At 33.8% G+C, this 24,045-nt stretch overlaps 13 non-coding genes across 13 annotated transcripts; all 13 read right to left on the bottom strand.

Moving 5' to 3' along the window:
• Nucleotides 1-2,589: 2,589 nt before the first annotated feature.
• TRNAI-UAU (transfer RNA isoleucine (anticodon UAU)) lies at nucleotides 2,590-2,682 on the bottom strand. The gene is given in 2 exon segments: nucleotides 2,590-2,625; nucleotides 2,645-2,682. It is a non-coding gene; the product is annotated as a tRNA-Ile (tRNA).
• A 1,430-nt stretch (nucleotides 2,683-4,112) lies between these two features.
• Nucleotides 4,113-4,205, bottom strand: TRNAI-UAU (transfer RNA isoleucine (anticodon UAU)). The gene is given in 2 exon segments: nucleotides 4,113-4,148; nucleotides 4,168-4,205. It is a non-coding gene; the product is annotated as a tRNA-Ile (tRNA).
• Nucleotides 4,206-5,624: 1,419 nt separating this feature from the next.
• TRNAI-UAU (transfer RNA isoleucine (anticodon UAU)) lies at nucleotides 5,625-5,717 on the bottom strand. The gene is given in 2 exon segments: nucleotides 5,625-5,660; nucleotides 5,680-5,717. It is a non-coding gene; the product is annotated as a tRNA-Ile (tRNA).
• Nucleotides 5,718-7,135: 1,418 nt separating this feature from the next.
• On the bottom strand, nucleotides 7,136-7,228 carry TRNAI-UAU (transfer RNA isoleucine (anticodon UAU)). The gene is given in 2 exon segments: nucleotides 7,136-7,171; nucleotides 7,191-7,228. It is a non-coding gene; the product is annotated as a tRNA-Ile (tRNA).
• A 1,419-nt stretch (nucleotides 7,229-8,647) lies between these two features.
• Nucleotides 8,648-8,740, bottom strand: TRNAL-UAA (transfer RNA leucine (anticodon UAA)). Its single transcript is given in 2 exon segments — nucleotides 8,648-8,683; nucleotides 8,703-8,740. It is a non-coding gene; the product is annotated as a tRNA-Leu (tRNA).
• Nucleotides 8,741-11,671: 2,931 nt separating this feature from the next.
• TRNAI-UAU (transfer RNA isoleucine (anticodon UAU)) lies at nucleotides 11,672-11,764 on the bottom strand. The gene is given in 2 exon segments: nucleotides 11,672-11,707; nucleotides 11,727-11,764. It is a non-coding gene; the product is annotated as a tRNA-Ile (tRNA).
• Nucleotides 11,765-13,183: 1,419 nt separating this feature from the next.
• Nucleotides 13,184-13,276, bottom strand: TRNAI-UAU (transfer RNA isoleucine (anticodon UAU)). Its single transcript is given in 2 exon segments — nucleotides 13,184-13,219; nucleotides 13,239-13,276. It is a non-coding gene; the product is annotated as a tRNA-Ile (tRNA).
• Nucleotides 13,277-14,695: 1,419 nt separating this feature from the next.
• Nucleotides 14,696-14,788, bottom strand: TRNAI-UAU (transfer RNA isoleucine (anticodon UAU)). Its single transcript is given in 2 exon segments — nucleotides 14,696-14,731; nucleotides 14,751-14,788. It is a non-coding gene; the product is annotated as a tRNA-Ile (tRNA).
• A 2,942-nt stretch (nucleotides 14,789-17,730) lies between these two features.
• TRNAI-UAU (transfer RNA isoleucine (anticodon UAU)) lies at nucleotides 17,731-17,823 on the bottom strand. Its single transcript is given in 2 exon segments — nucleotides 17,731-17,766; nucleotides 17,786-17,823. It is a non-coding gene; the product is annotated as a tRNA-Ile (tRNA).
• A 1,419-nt stretch (nucleotides 17,824-19,242) lies between these two features.
• On the bottom strand, nucleotides 19,243-19,335 carry TRNAI-UAU (transfer RNA isoleucine (anticodon UAU)). Its single transcript is given in 2 exon segments — nucleotides 19,243-19,278; nucleotides 19,298-19,335. It is a non-coding gene; the product is annotated as a tRNA-Ile (tRNA).
• Nucleotides 19,336-20,754: 1,419 nt separating this feature from the next.
• On the bottom strand, nucleotides 20,755-20,847 carry TRNAI-UAU (transfer RNA isoleucine (anticodon UAU)). The gene is given in 2 exon segments: nucleotides 20,755-20,790; nucleotides 20,810-20,847. It is a non-coding gene; the product is annotated as a tRNA-Ile (tRNA).
• Nucleotides 20,848-22,266: 1,419 nt separating this feature from the next.
• Nucleotides 22,267-22,359, bottom strand: TRNAI-UAU (transfer RNA isoleucine (anticodon UAU)). Its single transcript is given in 2 exon segments — nucleotides 22,267-22,302; nucleotides 22,322-22,359. It is a non-coding gene; the product is annotated as a tRNA-Ile (tRNA).
• Nucleotides 22,360-23,778: 1,419 nt separating this feature from the next.
• On the bottom strand, nucleotides 23,779-23,871 carry TRNAL-UAA (transfer RNA leucine (anticodon UAA)). Its single transcript is given in 2 exon segments — nucleotides 23,779-23,814; nucleotides 23,834-23,871. It is a non-coding gene; the product is annotated as a tRNA-Leu (tRNA).
• Between the last annotated feature and the right edge of the window lie 174 nt (nucleotides 23,872-24,045).

The raw sequence follows: 24,045 nt of genomic DNA, 5'->3' as shown, positions 1-24,045 counted from the left end.
TTCAATGTTGCATAGGGAAAATATACACTATAATACCAAAAAGTGCAGTATCTTTAAATAAAAATAAGTTAAATCTCACTTGTGCTCTATATTTAAAGGTAAACATTGTTTTTTTGGTCTGTAGCACCTAAATTGTCAGTAAAGTCAGTGTCCAAAGAAATATAAAAAGCAGAAAATTACCCTTTTGATGACATGGATGAAAGGACTTCAAGAAACCCATCAGCAATTGCCATAGACATTGTTATTTTGTAGCCACTCTGATATTAAATTGCAATTAAAACTTAATAGGTATGTTTTGGTATATATGGATTTCATGCAATACCATTAAGACAGTCACCTGCATTGAAAAAAAGCATAACTTCTAGAATGAGAATGAGCATCAAAGGAACATGCATCCTAGATGAGACTTGAAGCCACTGTCCCAGGTGATAGCAAACTTATCCGGAAACTAATCCACAATGTCATCAGGATAAATGTCTGCTTTTAGATACAGGGCCATAATTTTGCAAGCTGAACAGTACCGGATTGTTAAGCAGATAAAAGTTTCTGGTTGCGCCATTTGTGCAGTATCAAGCAAGAATAAAGGGAACATCTCCAGTAATTACATGGATGAAATAAAGCCCAGATGAGACTTGAAACCACAATCCCTAGCTTAGGAGGCCAGTGCCTTATCCATTCGGCCAGTGGGGCTTAGTAACATCTTTGTGTGAAACTGATTTTTTCATTAGTATAATCATTAATTGTTGCGATATAGGAAAGCCGTTTATTTGTGTTCTTTGCTTTACAAATCCCAGCATGAAATGTGATTGTACTAACCAGACCTAATAGTGTGGACCCTCATGTTACATTGCAGCAAAACAGATTGATGCAACTCTTTTACCAATAAAGAGGTAGTCTTTTGCATTCCATTTTGTTGACTAACTAAAGTAATGTTTACAGTGCATATGAACCAAAGCAGATGTGTGTACTGGTACCTTAAAAACAGTCATGTTTGTGATTTTTTTCTGCCTTCATATCAGGATGTTCAGGTAGCAGATGATAATCATTAAGTGATCACATTAGAAAAAAAATTACATTTGCTCCAGGTGAGGCTTGAACTCACAACCTCGGCATTGCTCAACAGATACTGTCTTTTAAGTACCGCCCGCTAACCGATTGCGCCACAGGAGTACATGGTCAAAGCGTATTATTTTTAGTTGAGTGATTTTAGCATCGAGTTGACTAAGTATATTAACTTGGTTTATTAATTTTAAATTAGTTACTTTTTAAATCCACTAAACTACTGCACCCAATACTAAAGTACCTAATAAAAGTAATATTCTAATCATAAGTTAATCAATTATATTGTGCATTTGTGTTATTGCCCAGTTTTATGTATCCTTAGGTGTATATTGCAATGAATTCATGCCATTGCTGTACAGTTCAATATTATCAAAATTGTAAAATAATTCCTGTTTATAAATAATTCCTGTTTATTTATCTTAAATAATATTTGCTATAAATATATGTAACTTCAATGTTGCATACGGAAAATATACACTATAATACCAAAAAGTGCAGTATCTTTAAATAAAAATAAGTTAAATCTCACTTGTGCTCTATATTTAAAGGTAAACATTGTTTTTTTGGTCTGTAGCACCTAAATTGTCAGTAAAGTCAGTGTCCAAAGAAATATAAAAAGCAGAAAATTACCCTTTTGATGACATGGATGAAAGGACTTCAAGAAACCCATCAGCAATTGCCATAGACATTGTTATTTTGTAGCCACTCTGATATTAAATTGCAATTAAAACTTAATAGGTATGTTTTGGTATATATGGATTTCATGCAATACCATTAAGACAGTCACCTGCATTGAAAAAAAGCATAACTTCTAGAATGAGAATGAGCATCAAAGGAACATGCATCCTAGATGAGACTTGAAGCCACTGTCCCAGGTGATAGCAAACTTATCCGGAAACTAATCCACAATGTCATCAGGATAAATGTCTGCTTTTAGATACAGGGCCATAATTTTGCAAGCTGAACAGTACCGGATTGTTAAGCAGATAAAAGTTTCTGGTGGAGCCATTTGTGCAGTATCAAGCAAGAATAAAGGGAACATCTCCAGAAATTATATGGATGAAATAAAGCCCAGATGAGACTTGAAACCACAATCCCTAGCTTAGGAGGCCAGTGCCTTATCCATTAGGCCAGTGGGGCTTAGTAACATCTTTGTGTGAAACTGATTTTTTCATTAGTATAATCATTAATTGTTGCGATATAGGAAAGCCGTTTATTTGTGTTCTTTGCTTTACAAATCCCAGCATGAAATGTGATTGTACTAACCAGACCTAATAGTGTGGACCCTCATGTTACATTGCAGCAAAACAGATTGATGCAACTCTTTTACCAATAAAGAGGTAGTCTTTTGCATTCCATTTTGTTGACTAACTAAAGTAATGTTTACAGTGCATATGAACCAAAGCAGATGTGTGTACTGGTACCTTAAAAACAGTCATGTTTGTGATTTTTTTCTGCCTTCATATCAGGATGTTCAGGTAGCAGATGATAATCATTAACTGATGACATTAGAAAAAAAATTTCATTTGCTCCAGGTGAGGCTTGAACTCACAACCTCGGCATTGCTCAACAGATACTGCCTTATAAGTACCGCGCGCTAACCGATTGCGCCACAGGAGCACATGGTCAAAGTGTATTATTTTTAGTTGAGTGATTTTAGCATCGAGTTGACTAAGTATATTAACTTGGTTTATTAATTTTAAATTAGTTACTTTTTAAATCCACTAAACTACTGCACCCAATACTAAAGTACCTAATAAAAGTAATATTCTAATCATAAGTTAATCAATTATATTGTGCATTTGTGTTATTGCCCAGTATTATGTATCCTTAGGTGTATATTGCAATGAATTCATGCCATTGCTGTACAGTTCAATATTATCAAAATTGTAAAATAATTCCTGTTTATAAATAATTTCTGTTTATTTATCTTAAATAATATTTGCTATAAATATATGTAACTTCAATGTTGCATAGGGAAAATATACACTATAATACCAAAAAGTGCAGTATCTTTAAATAAAAATAAGTTAAATCTCACTTGTGCTCTATATTTAAAGGTAAACATTGTTTTTTTGGTCTGTAGCACCTAAATTGTCAGTAAAGTCAGTGTCCAAAGAAATATAAAAAGCAGAAAATTACCCTTTTGATGACTTGGATGAAAGGACTTCAAGAAACCCATCAGCAATTGCCATAGACATTGTTATTTTGTAGCCACTCTGATATTAAATTGCAATTAAAACTTAATAGGTATGTTTTGGTATATATGGATTTCATGCAATACCATTAAGACAGTCACCTGCATTGAAAAAAAGCATAACTTCTAGAATGAGAATGAGCATCAAAGGAACATGCATCCAAGATGAGACTTGAAGCCAATGTCCCAGGTGATAGCAAACTTATCCGGAAACTAATCCACAATGTCATCAGGATAAATGTCTGCTTTTAGATACAGGGCCATAATTTTGCAAGCTGAACAGTACCGGATTGTTAAGCAGATAAAAGTTTCTGGTGGAGCCATTTGTGCAGTATCAAGCAAGAATAAAGGGAACATCTCCAGTAATTATATGGATGAAATAAAGCCCAGATGAGATTTGAAACCACAATCCCTGGCTTAGGAGGCCAGTGCCTTATCCATTAGGCCAGTGGGGCTTAGTAACATCTTTGTGTGAAACTGATTTTTTCATTAGTATAATCATTAATTGTTGCGATATAGGAAAGCCGTTTATTTGTGTTCTTTGCTTTACAAATCCCAGCATGAAATGTGATTGTACTAACCAGACCTAATAGTGTGGACCCTCATGTTACATTGCAGCAAAACAGATTGATGCAACTCTTTTACCAATAAAGAGGTAGTCTTTTGCATTCCATTTTGTTGACTAACTAAAGTAATGTTTACAGTGCATATGAACCAAAGCAGATGTGTGTACTGGTACCTTAAAAACAGTCATGTTTGTGATTTTTTTCTGCCTTCATATCAGGATGTTCAGGTAGCAGATGATAATCATTAACTGATGACATTTGCTCCTCATCTGGAGCAAAATTACATTTGCTCCAGATGAGGCATGAACTCACAACCTCGGCAGTGCTCAACAGATACTGTCTTATAAGTACCGCGCGCTAACCGATTGCGCCACAGGAGCACATGGTCAAAATGTATTATTTTTAGTTGAGTGATTTTAGCATCGAGTTGACTAAGTATATTAACTTGGTTTATTAATTTTAAATTAGTTACTTTTTAAATCCACTAAACTACTGCACCCAATACTAAAGTACCTAATAAAAGTAATATTCTAATCATAAGTTAATCAATTATATTGTGCATTTGTGTTATTGCCCAGTATTATGTATCCTTAGGTGTATATTGCAATGAATTCATGCCATTGCTGTACAGTTCAATATTATCAAAATTGTAAAATAATTCCTGTTTATAAATAATTTCTGTTTATTTATCTTAAATAATATTTGCTATAAATATATGTAACTTCAATGTTGCATAGGGAAAATATACACTATAATACCAAAAAGTGCAGTATCTTTAAATAAAAATAAGTTAAATCTCACTTGTGCTCTATATTTAAAGGTAAACATTGTTTTTTTGGTCTGTAGCACCTAAATTGTCAGTAAAGTCAGTGTCCAAAGAAATATAAAAAGCAGAAAATTACCCTTTTGATGACTTGGATGAAAGGACTTCAAGAAACCCATCAGCAATTGCCATAGACATTGTTATTTTGTAGCCACTCTGATATTAAATTGCAATTAAAACTTAATAGGTATGTTTTGGTATATATGGATTTCATGCAATACCATTAAGACAGTCACCTGCATTGAAAAAAAGCATAACTTCTAGAATGAGAATGAGCATCAAAGGAACATGCATCCAAGATGAGACTTGAAGCCACTGTCCCAGGTGATAGCAAACTTATCCGGAAACTAATCCACAATGTCATCAGGATAAATGTCTGCTTTTAGATACAGGGCCATAATTTTGCAAGCTGAACAGTACCGGATTGTTAAGCAGATAAAAGTTTCTGGTGGAGCCATTTGTGCAGTATCAAGCAAGAATAAAGGGAACATCTCCAGTAATTATATGGATGAAATAAAGCCCAGATGAGACTTGAAACCACAATCCCTGGCTTAGGAGGCCAGTGCCTTATCCATTAGGCCAGTGGGGCTTAGTAACATCTTTGTGTGAAACTGATTTTTTCATTAGTATAATCATTAATTGTTGCGATATAGGAAAGCCGTTTATTTGTGTTCTTTGCTTTACAAATCCCAGCATGAAATGTGATTGTACTAACCAGACCTAATAGTGTGGACCCTCATGTTACATTGCAGCAAAACAGATTGATGCAACTCTTTTACCAATAAAGAGGTAGACTTTTGCATTCCATTTTGTTGACTAACTAAAGTAATGTTTACAGTGCATATGAACCAAAGCAGATGTGTGTACTGGTACCTTAAAAACAGTCATGTTTGTGATTTTTTTCTGCCTTCATATCAGGATGTTCAGGTAGCAGATGATAATCATTAACTGATGACATTAGAAAAAAAATTACATTTGTTCCAGGTGAGGCTTGAACTCACAACCTCAGCATTGCTCAACAGATACTGTCTTATAAGTACTGCGCACTAACCGATTGCGCCACAGGAGCACATGGTCAAAGTGTATTATTTTTAGTTGAGTGATTTTAGCATCGAGTTGACTAAGTATATTAACTTGGTTTATTAATTTTAAATTAGTTACTTTTTAAATCCACTAAACTACTGCACCCAATACTAAAGTACCTAATAAAAGTAATATTCTAATCATAAGTTAATCAATTATATTGTGCATTTGTGTTATTGCCCAGTATTATGTATCCTTAGGTGTATATTGCAATGAATTCATGCCATTGCTGTACAGTTCAATATTATCAAAATTGTAAAATAATTCCTGTTTATAAATAATTTCTGTTTATTTATCTTAAATAATATTTGCTATAAATATATGTAACTTCAATGTTGCATAGGGAAAATATACACTATAATACCAAAAGTGCAGTATCTTTAAATAAAAATAAGTTAAATCTCACTTGTGCTCTATATTTAAAGGTAAACATTGTTTTTTTGGTCTGTAGCACCTAAATTGTCAGTAAAGTCAGTGTCCAAAGAAATATAAAAAGCAGAAAATTACCCTTTTGATGACTTGGATGAAAGGACTTCAAGAAACCCATCAGCAATTGCCATAGACATTGTTATTTTGTAGCCACTCTGATATTAAATTGCAATTAAAACTTAATAGGTATGTTTTGGTATATATGGATTTCATGCAATACCATTAAGACAGTCACCTGCATTGAAAAAAAGCATAACTTCTAGAATGAGAATGAGCATCAAAGGAACATGCATCCTAGATGAGACTTGAAGCCACTGTCCCAGGTGATAGCAAACTTATCCGGAAACTAATCCACAATGTCATCAGGATAAATGTCTGCTTTTAGATACAGGGCCATAATTTTGCAAGCTGAACAGTACCGGATTGTTAAGCAGATAAAAGTTTCTGGTGGAGCCATTTGTGCAGTATCAAGCAAGAATAAAGGGAACATCTCCAGTAATTATATGGATGAAATAAAGCCCAGATGAGACTTGAAACCACAATCCCTAGCTTAGGAGGCCAGTGCCTTATCCATTAGGCCAGTGGGGCTTAGTAACATCTTTGTGTGAAACTGATTTTTTCATTAGTATAATCATTAATTGTTGCGATATAGGAAAGCCGTTTATTTGTGTTCTTTGCTTTACAAATCCCAGCATGAAATGTGATTGTACTAACCAGACCTAATAGTGTGGACCCTCATGTTACATTGCAGCAAAACAGATTGATGCAACTCTTTTACCAATAAAGAGGTAGTCTTTTGCATTCCATTTTGTTGACTAACTAAAGTAATGTTTACAGTGAATATGAACCAAAGCAGATGTGTGTACTGGTACCTTAAAAACAGTCATGTTTGTGATTTTTTTCTGCCTTCATATCAGGATGTTCAGGTAGCAGATGATAATCATTAACTGATGACATTAGAAAAAAATTTACATTTGCTCCAGATGAGGCTTGAACTCACAACCTCGGCAGTGCTCAACAGATACTGTCTTATAAGTACCGCGCGCTAACCGATTGCGCCACAGGAGCACATGGTCAAAGTGTATTATTTTTAGTTGAGTGATTTTAGCATCGAGTTGACTAAGTATATTAACTTGGTTTATTAATTTTAAATTAGTTACTTTTTAAATCCACTAAACTACTGCACCCAATACTAAAGTACCTAATAAAAGTAATATTCTAATCATAAGTTAATCAATTATATTGTGCATTTGTGTTATTGCCCAGTTTTATGTATCCTTAGGTGTATATTGCAATGAATTCATGCCATTGCTGTAGAGTTCAATATTATCAAAATTGTAAAATAATTCCTGTTTATAAATAATTCCTGTTTATTTATCTTAAATAATATTTGCTATAAATATATGTAACTTCAATGTTGCATAGGGAAAATATACACTATAATACCAAAAAGTGCAGTATCTTTAAATAAAAATAAGTTAAATCTCACTTGTGCTCTATATTTAAAGGTAAACATTGTTTTTTTGGTCTGTAGCACCTAAATTGTCAGTAAAGTCAGTGTCCAAAGAAATATAAAAAGCAGAAAATTACCCTTTTGATGACATGGATGAAAGGACTTCAAGAAACCCATCAGCAATTGCCATAGACATTGTTATTTTGTAGCCACTCTGATATTAAATTGCAATTAAAACTTAATAGGTATGTTTTGGTATATATGGATTTCATGCAATACCATTAAGACAGTCACCTGCATTGAAAAAAAGCATAACTTCTAGAATGAGAATGAGCATCAAAGGAACATGCATCCTAGATGAGACTTGAAGCCACTGTCCCAGGTGATAGCAAACTTATCCGGAAACTAATCCACAATGTCATCAGGATAAATGTCTGCTTTTAGATACAGGGCCATAATTTTGCAAGCTGAACAGTACCGGATTGTTAAGCAGATAAAAGTTTCTGGTGGAGCCATATGTGCAGTATCAAGCAAGAATAAAAGGAACATCTCCAGTAATTACATGGATGAAATAAAGCCCAGATGAGACTTGAAACCACAATCCCTAGCTTAGGAGGCCAGTGCCTTATCCATTCGGCCAGTGGGGCTTAGTAACATCTTTGTGTGAAACTGATTTTTTCATTAGTATAATCATTAATTGTTGCGATATAGGAAAGCCGTTTATTTGTGTTCTTTGCTTTACAAATCCCAGCATGAAATGTGATTGTACTAACCAGACCTAATAGTGTGGACCCTCATGTTACATTGCAGCAAAACAGATTGATGCAACTCTTTTACCAATAAAGAGGTAGTCTTTTGCATTCCATTTTGTTGACTAACTAAAGTAATGTTTACAGTGCATATGAACCAAAGCAGATGTGTGTACTGGTACCTTAAAAACAGTCATGTTTGTGATTTTTTTCTGCCTTCATATCAGGATGTTCAGGTAGCAGATGATAATCATTAACTGATGACATTAGAAAAAAAACTACATTTGCTCCAGGTGAGGCTTGAACTCACAACCTCGGCATTGCTCAACAGATACTGTCTTTTAAGTACCGCGCGCTAACCGATTGCGCCACAGGAGCACATGGTCAAAGTGTATTATTTTTAGTTGAGTGATTTTAGCATCGAGTTGACTAAGTATATTAACTTGGTTTATTAATTTTAAATTAGTTACTTTTTAAATCCACTAAACTACTGCACCCAATACTAAAGTACCTAATAAAAGTAATATTCTAATCATAAGTTAATCAATTATATTGTGCATTTGTGTTATTGCCCAGTTTTATGTATCCTTAGGTGTATATTGCAATGAATTCATGCCATTGCTGTACAGTTCAATATTATCAAAATTGTAAAATAATTCCTGTTTATAAATAATTTCTGTTTATTTATCTTAAATAATATTTGCTATAAATATATGTAACTTCAATGTTGCATAGGGAAAATATACACTATAATACCAAAAAGTGCAGTATCTTTAAATAAAAATAAGTTAAATCTCACTTGTGCTCTATATTTAAAGGTAAACATTGTTTTTTTGGTCTGTAGCACCTAAATTGTCAGTAAAGTCAGTGTCCAAAGAAATATAAAAAGCAGAAAATTACCCTTTTGATGACTTGGATGAAAGGACTTCAAGAAACCCATCAGCAATTGCCATAGACATTGTTATTTTGTAGCCACTCTGATATTAAATTGCAATTAAAACTTAATAGGTATGTTTTGGTATATATGGATTTCATGCAATACCATTAAGACAGTCACCTGCATTGAAAAAAAGCATAACTTCTAGAATGAGAATGAGCATCAAAGGAACATGCATCCTAGATGAGACTTGAAGCCACTGTCCCAGGTGATAGCAAACTTATCCGGAAACTAATCCACAATGTCATCAGGATAAATGTCTGCTTTTAGATACAGGGCCATAATTTTGCAAGCTGAACAGTACCGGATTGTTAAGCAGATAAAAGTTTCTGGTTGCGCCATTTGTGCAGTATCAAGCAAGAATAAAGGGAACATCTCCAGTAATTATATGGATGAAATAAAGCCCAGATGAGACTTGAAACCACAATCCCTAGCTTAGGAGGCCAGTGCCTTATCCATTAGGCCAGTGGGGCTTAGTAACATCTTTGTGTGAAACTGATTTTTTCATTAGTATAATCATTAATTGTTGCGATATAGGAAAGCCGTTTATTTGTGTTCTTTGCTTTACAAATCCCAGCATGAAATGTGATTGTACTAACCAGACCTAATAGTGTGGACCCTCATGTTACATTGCAGCAAAACAGATTGATGCAACTCTTTTACCAATAAAGAGGTAGACTTTTGCATTCCATTTTGTTGACTAACTAAAGTAATGTTTACAGTGCATATGAACCAAAGCAGATGTGTGTACTGGTACCTTAAAAACAGTCATGTTTGTGATTTTTTTCTGCCTTCATATCAGGATGTTCAGGTAGCAGATGATAATCATTAACTGATGACATTAGAAAAAAAATTACATTTGCTCCAGGTGAGGCTTGAACTCACAACCTCGGCATTGCTCAACAGATACTGTCTTTTAAGTACCGCCCGCTAACCGATTGCGCCACAGGAGTACATGGTCAAAGCGTATTATTTTTAGTTGAGTGATTTTAGCATCGAGTTGACTAAGTATATTAACTTGGTTTATTAATTTTAAATTAGTTACTTTTTAAATCCACTAAACTACTGCACCCAATACTAAAGTACCTAATAAAAGTAATATTCTAATCATAAGTTAATCAATTATATTGTGCATTTGTGTTATTGCCCAGTTTTATGTATCCTTAGGTGTATATTGCAATGAATTCATGCCATTGCTGTACAGTTCAATATTATCAAAATTGTAAAATAATTCCTGTTTATAAATAATTCCTGTTTATTTATCTTAAATAATATTTGCTATAAATATATGTAACTTCAATGTTGCATAGGGAAAATATACACTATAATACCAAAAAGTGCAGTATCTTTAAATAAAAATAAGTTAAATCTCACTTGTGCTCTATATTTAAAGGTAAACATTGTTTTTTTGGTCTGTAGCACCTAAATTGTCAGTAAAGTCAGTGTCCAAAGAAATATAAAAAGCAGAAAATTACCCTTTTGATGACATGGATGAAAGGACTTCAAGAAACCCATCAGCAATTGCCATAGACATTGTTATTTTGTAGCCACTCTGATATTAAATTGCAATTAAAACTTAATAGGTATGTTTTGGTATATATGGATTTCATGCAATACCATTAAGACAGTCACCTGCATTGAAAAAAAGCATAACTTCTAGAATGAGAATGAGCATCAAAGGAACATGCATCCTAGATGAGACTTGAAGCCACTGTCCCAGGTGATAGCAAACTTATCCGGAAACTAATCCACAATGTCATCAGGATAAATGTCTGCTTTTAGATACAGGGCCATAATTTTGCAAGCTGAACAGTACCGGATTGTTAAGCAGATAAAAGTTTCTGGTGGAGCCATTTGTGCAGTATCAAGCAAGAATAAAGGGAACATCTCCAGAAATTATATGGATGAAATAAAGCCCAGATGAGACTTGAAACCACAATCCCTAGCTTAGGAGGCCAGTGCCTTATCCATTAGGCCAGTGGGGCTTAGTAACATCTTTGTGTGAAACTGATTTTTTCATTAGTATAATCATTAATTGTTGCGATATAGGAAAGCCGTTTATTTGTGTTCTTTGCTTTACAAATCCCAGCATGAAATGTGATTGTACTAACCAGACCTAATAGTGTGGACCCTCATGTTACATTGCAGCAAAACAGATTGATGCAACTCTTTTACCAATAAAGAGGTAGTCTTTTGCATTCCATTTTGTTGACTAACTAAAGTAATGTTTACAGTGCATATGAACCAAAGCAGATGTGTGTACTGGTACCTTAAAAACAGTCATGTTTGTGATTTTTTTCTGCCTTCATATCAGGATGTTCAGGTAGCAGATGATAATCATTAACTGATGACATTAGAAAAAAAATTTCATTTGCTCCAGGTGAGGCTTGAACTCACAACCTCGGCATTGCTCAACAGATACTGCCTTATAAGTACCGCGCGCTAACCGATTGCGCCACAGGAGCACATGGTCAAAGTGTATTATTTTTAGTTGAGTGATTTTAGCATCGAGTTGACTAAGTATATTAACTTGGTTTATTAATTTTAAATTAGTTACTTTTTAAATCCACTAAACTACTGCACCCAATACTAAAGTACCTAATAAAAGTAATATTCTAATCATAAGTTAATCAATTATATTGTGCATTTGTGTTATTGCCCAGTATTATGTATCCTTAGGTGTATATTGCAATGAATTCATGCCATTGCTGTACAGTTCAATATTATCAAAATTGTAAAATAATTCCTGTTTATAAATAATTTCTGTTTATTTATCTTAAATAATATTTGCTATAAATATATGTAACTTCAATGTTGCATAGGGAAAATATACACTATAATACCAAAAAGTGCAGTATCTTTAAATAAAAATAAGTTAAATCTCACTTGTGCTCTATATTTAAAGGTAAACATTGTTTTTTTGGTCTGTAGCACCTAAATTGTCAGTAAAGTCAGTGTCCAAAGAAATATAAAAAGCAGAAAATTACCCTTTTGATGACTTGGATGAAAGGACTTCAAGAAACCCATCAGCAATTGCCATAGACATTGTTATTTTGTAGCCACTCTGATATTAAATTGCAATTAAAACTTAATAGGTATGTTTTGGTATATATGGATTTCATGCAATACCATTAAGACAGTCACCTGCATTGAAAAAAAGCATAACTTCTAGAATGAGAATGAGCATCAAAGGAACATGCATCCAAGATGAGACTTGAAGCCAATGTCCCAGGTGATAGCAAACTTATCCGGAAACTAATCCACAATGTCATCAGGATAAATGTCTGCTTTTAGATACAGGGCCATAATTTTGCAAGCTGAACAGTACCGGATTGTTAAGCAGATAAAAGTTTCTGGTGGAGCCATTTGTGCAGTATCAAGCAAGAATAAAGGGAACATCTCCAGTAATTATATGGATGAAATAAAGCCCAGATGAGACTTGAAACCACAATCCCTGGCTTAGGAGGCCAGTGCCTTATCCATTAGGCCAGTGGGGCTTAGTAACATCTTTGTGTGAAACTGATTTTTTCATTAGTATAATCATTAATTGTTGCGATATAGGAAAGCCGTTTATTTGTGTTCTTTGCTTTACAAATCCCAGCATGAAATGTGATTGTACTAACCAGACCTAATAGTGTGGACCCTCATGTTACATTGCAGCAAAACAGATTGATGCAACTCTTTTACCAATAAAGAGGTAGACTTTTGCATTCCATTTTGTTGACTAACTAAAGTAATGTTTACAGTGCATATGAACCAAAGCAGATGTGTGTACTGGTACCTTAAAAACAGTCATGTTTGTGATTTTTTTCTGCCTTCATATCAGGATGTTCAGGTAGCAGATGATAATCATTAACTGATGACATTAGAAAAAAAATTACATTTGCTCCAGGTGAGGCTTGAACTCACAACCTCAGCATTGCTCAACAGATACTGTCTTATAAGTACCGCGCACTAACCGATTGCGCCACAGGAGCACATGGTCAAAGTGTATTATTTTTAGTTGAGTGATTTTAGCATCGAGTTGACTAAGTATATTAACTTGGTTTATTAATTTTAAATTAGTTACTTTTTAAATCCACTAAACTACTGCACCCAATACTAAAGTACCTAATAAAAGTAATATTCTAATCATAAGTTAATCAATTATATTGTGCATTTGTGTTATTGCCCAGTATTATGTATCCTTAGGTGTATATTGCAATGAATTCATGCCATTGCTGTACAGTTCAATATTATCAAAATTGTAAAATAATTCCTGTTTATAAATAATTTCTGTTTATTTATCTTAAATAATATTTGCTATAAATATATGTAACTTCAATGTTGCATAGGGAAAATATACACTATAATACCAAAAAGTGCAGTATCTTTAAATAAAAATAAGTTAAATCTCACTTGTGCTCTATATTTAAAGGTAAACATTGTTTTTTTGGTCTGTAGCACCTAAATTGTCAGTAAAGTCAGTGTCCAAAGAAATATAAAAAGCAGAAAATTACCCTTTTGATGACTTGGATGAAAGGACTTCAAGAAACCCATCAGCAATTGCCATAGACATTGTTATTTTGTAGCCACTCTGATATTAAATTGCAATTAAAACTTAATAGGTATGTTTTGGTATATATGGATTTCATGCAATACCATTAAGACAGTCACCTGCATTGAAAAAAAGCATAACTTCTAGAATGAGAATGAGCATCAAAGGAACATGCATCCAAGATGAGACTTGAAGCCAATGTCCCAGGTGATAGCAAACTTATCCGGAAACTAATCCACAATGTCATCAGGATAAATGTCTGCTTTTAGATACAGGGCCATAATTTTGCAAGCTGAACAGTACCGGATTGTTAAGCAGATAAAAGTTTCTGGTGGAGCCATTTGTGCAGTATCAAGCAAGAATAAAGGGAACATCTCCAGTAATTATATGGATGAAATAAAGCCCAGATGAGACTTGAAACCACAATCCCTGGCTTAGGAGGCCAGTGCCTTATCCATTAGGCCAGTGGGGCTTAGTAACATCTTTGTGTGAAACTGATTTTTTCATTAGTATAATCATTAATTGTTGCGATATAGGAAAGCCGTTTATTTGTGTTCTTTGCTTTACAAATCCCAGCATGAAATGTGATTGTACTAACCAGACCTAATAGTGTGGACCCTCATGTTACATTGCAGCAAAACAGATTGATGCAACTCTTTTACCAATAAAGAGGTAGACTTTTGCATTCCATTTTGTTGACTAACTAAAGTAATGTTTACAGTGCATATGAACCAAAGCAGATGTGTGTACTGGTACCTTAAAAACAGTCATGTTTGTGATTTTTTTCTGCCTTCATATCAGGATGTTCAGGTAGCAGATGATAATCATTAACTGATGACATTAGAAAAAAAATTACATTTGCTCCAGGTGAGGCTTGAACTCACAACCTCAGCATTGCTCAACAGATACTGTCTTATAAGTACCGCGCACTAACCGATTGCGCCACAGGAGCACATGGTCAAAGTGTATTATTTTTAGTTGAGTGATTTTAGCATCGAGTTGACTAAGTATATTAACTTGGTTTATTAATTTTAAATTAGTTACTTTTTAAATCCACTAAACTACTGCACCCAATACTAAAGTACCTAATAAAAGTAATATTCTAATCATAAGTTAATCAATTATATTGTGCATTTGTGTTATTGCCCAGTATTATGTATCCTTAGGTGTATATTGCAATGAATTCATGCCATTGCTGTACAGTTCAATATTATCAAAATTGTAAAATAATTCCTGTTTATAAATAATTTCTGTTTATTTATCTTAAATAATATTTGCTATAAATATATGTAACTTCAATGTTGCATAGGGAAAATATACACTATAATACCAAAAAGTGCAGTATCTTTAAATAAAAATAAGTTAAATCTCACTTGTGCTCTATATTTAAAGGTAAACATTGTTTTTTTGGTCTGTAGCACCTAAATTGTCAGTAAAGTCAGTGTCCAAAGAAATATAAAAAGCAGAAAATTACCCTTTTGATGACTTGGATGAAAGGACTTCAAGAAACCCATCAGCAATTGCCATAGACATTGTTATTTTGTAGCCACTCTGATATTAAATTGCAATTAAAACTTAATAGGTATGTTTTGGTATATATGGATTTCATGCAATACCATTAAGACAGTCACCTGCATTGAAAAAAAGCATAACTTCTAGAATGAGAATGAGCATCAAAGGAACATGCATCCTAGATGAGACTTGAAGCCACTGTCCCAGGTGATAGCAAACTTATCCGGAAACTAATCCACAATGTCATCAGGATAAATGTCTGCTTTTAGATACAGGGACATAATTTTGCAAGCTGAACAGTACCGGATTGTTAAGCAGATAAAAGTTTCTGGTTGCGCCATTTGTGCAGTATCAAGCAAGAATAAGGGGAACATCTCCAGTAATTATATGGATGAAATAAAGCCCAGATGAGACTTGAAACCACAATCCCTAGCTTAGGAGGCCAGTGCCTTATCCATTAGGCCAGTGGGGCTTAGTAACATCTTTGTGTGAAACTGATTTTTTCATTAGTATAATCATTAATTGTTGCGATATAGGAAAGCCGTTTATTTGTGTTCTTTGCTTTACAAATCCCAGCATGAAATGTGATTGTACTAACCAGACCTAATAGTGTGGACCCTCATGTTACATTGCAGCAAAACAGATTGATGCAACTCTTTTACCAATAAAGAGGTAGTCTTTTGCATTCCATTTTGTTGACTAACTAAAGTAATGTTTACAGTGCATATGAACCAAAGCAGATGTGTGTACTGGTACCTTAAAAACAGTCATGTTTGTGATTTTTTTCTGCCTTCATATCAGGATGTTCAGGTAGCAGATGATAATCATTAACTGATGACATTTGCTCCTCATCTGGAGCAAAATTACATTTGCTCCAGATGAGGCATGAACTCACAACCTCGGCAGTGCTCAACAGATACTGTCTTATAAGTACCACGCGCTAACCGATTGCGCCACAGGAGCACATGGTCAAAGTGTATTATTTTTAGTTGAGTGATTTTAGCATCGAGTTGACTAAGTATATTAACTTGGTTTATTAATTTTAAATTAGTTACTTTTTAAATCCACTAAACTACTGCACCCAATACTAAAGTACCTAATAAAAGTAATATTCTAATCATAAGTTAATCAATTATATTGTGCATTTGTGTTATTGCCCAGTATTATGTATCCTTAGGTGTATATTGCAATGAATTCATGCCATTGCTGTACAGTTCAATATTATCAAAATTGTAAAATAATTCCTGTTTATAAATAATTTCTGTTTATTTATCTTAAATAATATTTGCTATAAATATATGTAACTTCAATGTTGCATAGGGAAAATATACACTATAATACCAAAAAGTGCAGTATCTTTAAATAAAAATAAGTTAAATCTCACTTGTGCTCTATATTTAAAGGTAAACATTGTTTTTTTGGTCTGTAGCACCTAAATTGTCAGTAAAGTCAGTGTCCAAAGAAATATAAAAAGCAGAAAATTACCCTTTTGATGACTTGGATGAAAGGACTTCAAGAAACCCATCAGCAATTGCCATAGACATTGTTATTTTGTAGCCACTCTGATATTAAATTGCAATTAAAACTTAATAGGTATGTTTTGGTATATATGGATTTCATGCAATACCATTAAGACAGTCACCTGCATTGAAAAAAAGCATAACTTCTAGAATGAGAATGAGCATCAAAGGAACATGCATCCAAGATGAGACTTGAAGCCACTGTCCCAGGTGATAGCAAACTTATCCGGAAACTAATCCACAATGTCATCAGGATAAATGTCTGCTTTTAGATACAGGGCCATAATTTTGCAAGCTGAACAGTACCGGATTGTTAAGCAGATAAAAGTTTCTGGTGGAGCCATTTGTGCAGTATCAAGCAAGAATAAAGGGAACATCTCCAGTAATTATATGGATGAAATAAAGCCCAGATGAGACTTGAAACCACAATCCCTGGCTTAGGAGGCCAGTGCCTTATCCATTAGGCCAGTGGGGCTTAGTAACATCTTTGTGTGAAACTGATTTTTTCATTAGTATAATCATTAATTGTTGCGATATAGGAAAGCCGTTTATTTGTGTTCTTTGCTTTACAAATCCCAGCATGAAATGTGATTGTACTAACCAGACCTAATAGTGTGGACCCTCATGTTACATTGCAGCAAAACAGATTGATGCAACTCTTTTACCAATAAAGAGGTAGACTTTTGCATTCCATTTTGTTGACTAACTAAAGTAATGTTTACAGTGCATATGAACCAAAGCAGATGTGTGTACTGGTACCTTAAAAACAGTCATGTTTGTGATTTTTTTCTGCCTTCATATCAGGATGTTCAGGTAGCAGATGATAATCATTAACTGATGACATTAGAAAAAAAATTACATTTGCTCCAGGTGAGGCTTGAACTCACAACCTCAGCATTGCTCAACAGATACTGTCTTATAAGTACTGCGCACTAACCGATTGCGCCACAGGAGCACATGGTCAAAGTGTATTATTTTTAGTTGAGTGATTTTAGCATCGAGTTGACTAAGTATATTAACTTGGTTTATTAATTTTAAATTAGTTACTTTTTAAATCCACTAAACTACTGCACCCAATACTAAAGTACCTAATAAAAGTAATATTCTAATCATAAGTTAATCAATTATATTGTGCATTTGTGTTATTGCCCAGTATTATGTATCCTTAGGTGTATATTGCAATGAATTCATGCCATTGCTGTACAGTTCAATATTATCAAAATTGTAAAATAATTCCTGTTTATAAATAATTTCTGTTTATTTATCTTAAATAATATTTGCTATAAATATATGTAACTTCAATGTTGCATAGGGAAAATATACACTATAATACCAAAAAGTGCAGTATCTTTAAATAAAAATAAGTTAAATCTCACTTGTGCTCTATATTTAAAGGTAAACATTGTTTTTTTGGTCTGTAGCACCTAAATTGTCAGTAAAGTCAGTGTCCAAAGAAATATAAAAAGCAGAAAATTACCCTTTTGATGACTTGGATGAAAGGACTTCAAGAAACCCATCAGCAATTGCCATAGACATTGTTATTTTGTAGCCACTCTGATATTAAATTGCAATTAAAACTTAATAGGTATGTTTTGGTATATATGGATTTCATGCAATACCATTAAGACAGTCACCTGCATTGAAAAAAAGCATAACTTCTAGAATGAGAATGAGCATCAAAGGAACATGCATCCTAGATGAGACTTGAAGCCACTGTCCCAGGTGATAGCAAACTTATCCGGAAACTAATCCACAATGTCATCAGGATAAATGTCTGCTTTTAGATACAGGGCCATAATTTTGCAAGCTGAACAGTACCGGATTGTTAAGCAGATAAAAGTTTCTGGTTGCGCCATTTGTGCAGTATCAAGCAAGAATAAAGGGAACATCTCCAGTAATTATATGGATGAAATAAAGCCCAGATGAGACTTGAAACCACAATCCCTAGCTTAGGAGGCCAGTGCCTTATCCATTAGGCCAGTGGGGCTTAGTAACATCTTTGTGTGAAACTGATTTTTTCATTAGTATAATCATTAATTGTTGCGATATAGGAAAGCCGTTTATTTGTGTTCTTTGCTTTACAAATCCCAGCATGAAATGTGATTGTACTAACCAGACCTAATAGTGTGGACCCTCATGTTACATTGCAGCAAAACAGATTGATGCAACTCTTTTACCAATAAAGAGGTAGACTTTTGCATTCCATTTTGTTGACTAACTAAAGTAATGTTTACAGTGCATATGAACCAAAGCAGATGTGTGTACTGGTACCTTAAAAACAGTCATGTTTGTGATTTTTTTCTGCCTTCATATCAGGATGTTCAGGTAGCAGATGATAATCATTAACTGATGACATTAGAAAAAAAATTACATTTGCTCCAGGTGAGGCTTGAACTCACAACCTCAGCATTGCTCAACAGATACTGTCTTATAAGTACCGCGCACTAACCGATTGCGCCACAGGAGCACATGGTCAAAGTGTATTATTTTTAGTTGAGTGATTTTAGCATCGAGTTGACTAAGTATATTAACTTGGTTTATTAATTTTAAATTAGTTACTTTTTAAATCCACTAAACTACTGCACCCAATACTAAAGTACCTAATAAAAGTAATATTCTAATCATAAGTTAATCAATTATATTGTGCATTTGTGTTATTGCCCAGTATTATGTATCCTTAGGTGTATATTGCAATGAATTCATGCCATTGCTGTACAGTTCAATATTATCAAAATTGTAAAATAATTCCTGTTTATAAATAATTTCTGTTTATTTATCTTAAATAATATTTGCTATAAATATATGTAACTTCAATGTTGCATAGGGAAAATATACACTATAATACCAAAAAGTGCAGTATCTTTAAATAAAAATAAGTTAAATCTCACTTGTGCTCTATATTTAAAGGTAAACATTGTTTTTTTGGTCTGTAGCACCTAAATTGTCAGTAAAGTCAGTGTCCAAAGAAATATAAAAAGCAGAAAATTACCCTTTTGATGACTTGGATGAAAGGACTTCAAGAAACCCATCAGCAATTGCCATAGACATTGTTATTTTGTAGCCACTCTGATATTAAATTGCAATTAAAACTTAATAGGTATGTTTTGGTATATATGGATTTCATGCAATACCATTAAGACAGTCACCTGCATTGAAAAAAAGCATAACTTCTAGAATGAGAATGAGCATCAAAGGAACATGCATCCTAGATGAGACTTGAAGCCACTGTCCCAGGTGATAGCAAACTTATCCGGAAACTAATCCACAATGTCATCAGGATAAATGTCTGCTTTTAGATACAGGGCCATAATTTTGCAAGCTGAACAGTACCGGATTGTTAAGCAGATAAAAGTTTCTGGTTGCGCCATTTGTGCAGTATCAAGCAAGAATAAAGGGAACATCTCCAGTAATTATATGGATGAAATAAAGCCCAGATGAGACTTGAAACCACAATCCCTAGCTTAGGAGGCCAGTGCCTTATCCATTAGGCCAGTGGGGCTTAGTAACATCTTTGTGTGAAACTGATTTTTTCATTAGTATAATCATTAATTGTTGCGATATAGGAAAGCCGTTTATTTGTGTTCTTTGCTTTACAAATCCCAGCATGAAATGTGATTGTACTAACCAGACCTAATAGTGTGGACCCTCATGTTACATTGCAGCAAAACAGATTGATGCAACTCTTTTACCAATAAAGAGGTAGTCTTTTGCATTCCATTTTGTTGACTAACTAAAGTAATGTTTACAGTGCATATGAACCAAAGCAGATGTGTGTACTGGTACCTTAAAAACAGTCATGTTTGTGATTTTTTTCTGCCTTCATATCAGGATGTTCAGGTAGCAGATGATAATCATTAACTGATGACATTAGAAAAAAAATTACATTTGCTCCAGATGAGGCTTGAACTCACAACCTCGGCAGTGCTCAACAGATACTGTCTTATAAGTACCGCGCGCTAACCGATTGCGCCACAGGAGCACATGGTCAAAGTGTATTATTTTTAGTTGAGTGATTTTAGCATCGAGTTGACTAAGTATATTAACTTGGTTTATTAATTTTAAATTAGTTACTTTTTAAATCCACTAAACTACTGCACCCAATACTAAAGTACCTAATAAAAGTAATATTCTAATCATAAGTTAATCAATTATATTGTGCATTTGTGTTATTGCCCAGTTTTATGTATCCTTAGGTGTATATTGCAATGAATTCATGCCATTGCTGTAGAGTTCAATATTATCAAAATTGTAAAATAATTCCTGTTTATAAATAATTTCTGTTTATTTATCTTAAATAATATTTGCTATAAATATATGTAACTTCAATGTTGCATAGGGAAAATATACACTATAATACCAAAAAGTGCAGTATCTTTAAATAAAAATAAGTTAAATCTCACTTGTGCTCTATATTTAAAGGTAAACATTGTTTTTTTGGTCTGTAGCACCTAAATTGTCAGTAAAGTCAGTGTCCAAAGAAATATAAAAAGCAGAAAATTACCCTTTTGATGACATGGATGAAAGGACTTCAAGAAACCCATCAGCAATTGCCATAGACATTGTTATTTTGTAGCCACTCTGATATTAAATTGCAATTAAAACTTAATAGGTATGTTTTGGTATATATGGATTTCATGCAATACCATTAAGACAGTCACCTGCATTGAAAAAAAGCATAACTTCTAGAATGAGAATGAGCATCAAAGGAACATGCATCCTAGATGAGACTTGAAGCCACTGTCCCAGGTGATAGCAAACTTATCCGGAAACTAATCCACAATGTCATCAGGATAAATGTCTGCTTTTAGATACAGGGCCATAATTTTGCAAGCTGAACAGTACCGGATTGTTAAGCAGATAAAAGTTTCTGGTGGAGCCATTTGTGCAGTATCAAGCAAGAATAAAGGGAACATCTCCAGAAATTATATGGATGAAATAAAGCCCAGATGAGACTTGAAACCACAATCCCTAGCTTAGGAGGCCAGTGCCTTATCCATTAGGCCAGTGGGGCTTAGTAACATCTTTGTGTGAAACTGATTTTTTCATTAGTATAATCATTAATTGTTGCGATATAGGAAAGCTGTTTATTTGTGTTCTTTGCTTTACAAATCCCAGCATGAAATGTGATTGTACTAACCAGACCTAATAGTGTGGACCCTCATGTTACATTGCAGCAAAACAGATTGATGCAACTCTTTTACCAATAAAGAGGTAGTCTTTTGCATTCCATTTTGTTGACTAACTAAAGTAATGTTTACAGTGCATATGAACCAAAGCAGATGTGTGTACTGGTACCTTAAAAACAGTCATGTTTGTGATTTTTTTCTGCCTTCATATCAGGATGTTCAGGTAGCAGATGATAATCATTAACTGATGACATTAGAGAAAAAATTACATTTGCTCCAGGTGAGGCTTGAACTCACAACCTCGGCATTGCTCAACAGATACTGTCTTATAAGTACCGCGCGCTAACCGATTGCGCCACAGGAGCACATGGTCAAAGTGTATTATTTTTAGTTGAGTGATTTTAGCATCGAGTTGACTAAGTATATTAACTTGGTTTATTAATTTTAAATTAGTTACTTTTTAAATCCACTAAACTACTGCACCCAATACTAAAGTACCTAATAAAAGTAATATTCTAATCATAAGTTAATCAATTATATTGTGCATTTGTGTTATTGCCCAGTTTTATGTATCCTTAGGTGTATATTGCAATGAATTCATGCCATTGCTGTAGAGTTCAATATTATCAAAATTGTAAAATAATTCCTGTTTATAAATAATTTCTGTTTATTTATCTTAAATAATATTTGCTATAAATATATGTAACTTCAATGTTGCATAGGGAAAATATACACTATAATACCAAAAAGTGCAGTATCTTTAAATAAAAATAAGTTAAATCTCACTTGTGCTCTATATTTAAAGGTAAACATTGTTTTTTTGGTCTGTAGCACCTAAATTGTCAGTAAAGTCAGTGTCCAAAGAAATATAAAAAGCAGAAAATTACCCTTTTGATGACATGGATGAAAGGACTTCAAGAAACCCATCAGCAATTGCCATAGACATTGTTATTTTGTAGCCACTCTGATATTAAATTGCAATTAAAACTTAATAGGTATGTTTTGGTATATATGGATTTCATGCAATACCATTAAGACAGTCACCTGCATTGAAAAAAAGCATAACTTCTAGAATGAGAATGAGCATCAAAGGAACATGCATCCTAGATGAGACTTGAAGCCACTGTCCCAGGTGATAGCAAACTTATCCGGAAACTAATCCACAATGTCATCAGGATAAATGTCTGCTTTTAGATACAGGGCCATAATTTTGCAAGCTGAACAGTACCGGATTGTTAAGCAGATAAAAGTTTCTGGTGGAGCCATATGTGCAGTATCAAGCAAGAATAAAGGGAACATCTCCAGTAATTACATGGATGAAATAAAGCCCAGATGAGACTTGAAACCACAATCCCTAGCTTAGGAGGCCAGTGCCTTATCCATTCGGCCAGTGGGGCTTAGTAACATCTTTGTGTGAAACTGATTTTTTCATTAGTATAATCATTAATTGTTGCGATATAGGAAAGCCGTTTATTTGTGTTCTTTGCTTTACAAATCCCAGCATGAAATGTGATTGTACTAACCAGACCTAATAGTGTGGACCCTCATGTTACATTGCAGCAAAACAGATTGATGCAACTCTTTTACCAATAAAGAGGTAGTCTTTTGCATTCCATTTTGTTGACTAACTAAAGTAATGTTTACAGTGCATATGAACCAAAGCAGATGTGTGTACTGGTACCTTAAAAACAGTCATGTTTGTGATTTTTTTCTGCCTTCATATCAGGATGTTCAGGTAGCAGATGATAATCATTAACTGATGACATTAGAAAAAAAACTACATTTGCTCCAGGTGAGGCTTGAACTCACAACCTCGGCATTGCTCAACAGATACTGTCTTTTAAGTACCGCGCGCTAACCGATTGCGCCACAGGAGCACATGGTCAAAGTGTATTATTTTTAGTTGAGTGATTTTAGCATCGAGTTGACTAAGTATATTAACTTGGTTTATTAATTTTAAATTAGTTACTTTTTAAATCCACTAAACTACTGCACCCAATACTAAAGTACCTAATAAAAGTAATATTCTAATCATAAGTTAATCAATTATA

This window comes from Taudactylus pleione, unplaced genomic scaffold, assembly GCF_031769625.1.
Source record: "Taudactylus pleione unplaced genomic scaffold, aTauple2 ptg000473l, whole genome shotgun sequence".
Taxonomy (NCBI): Eukaryota; Metazoa; Chordata; class Amphibia; order Anura; family Myobatrachidae; genus Taudactylus; species Taudactylus pleione.
Note: the sequence above shows the minus strand (reverse complement) of the source record. Positions and strands in the feature narration are given on the sequence as shown.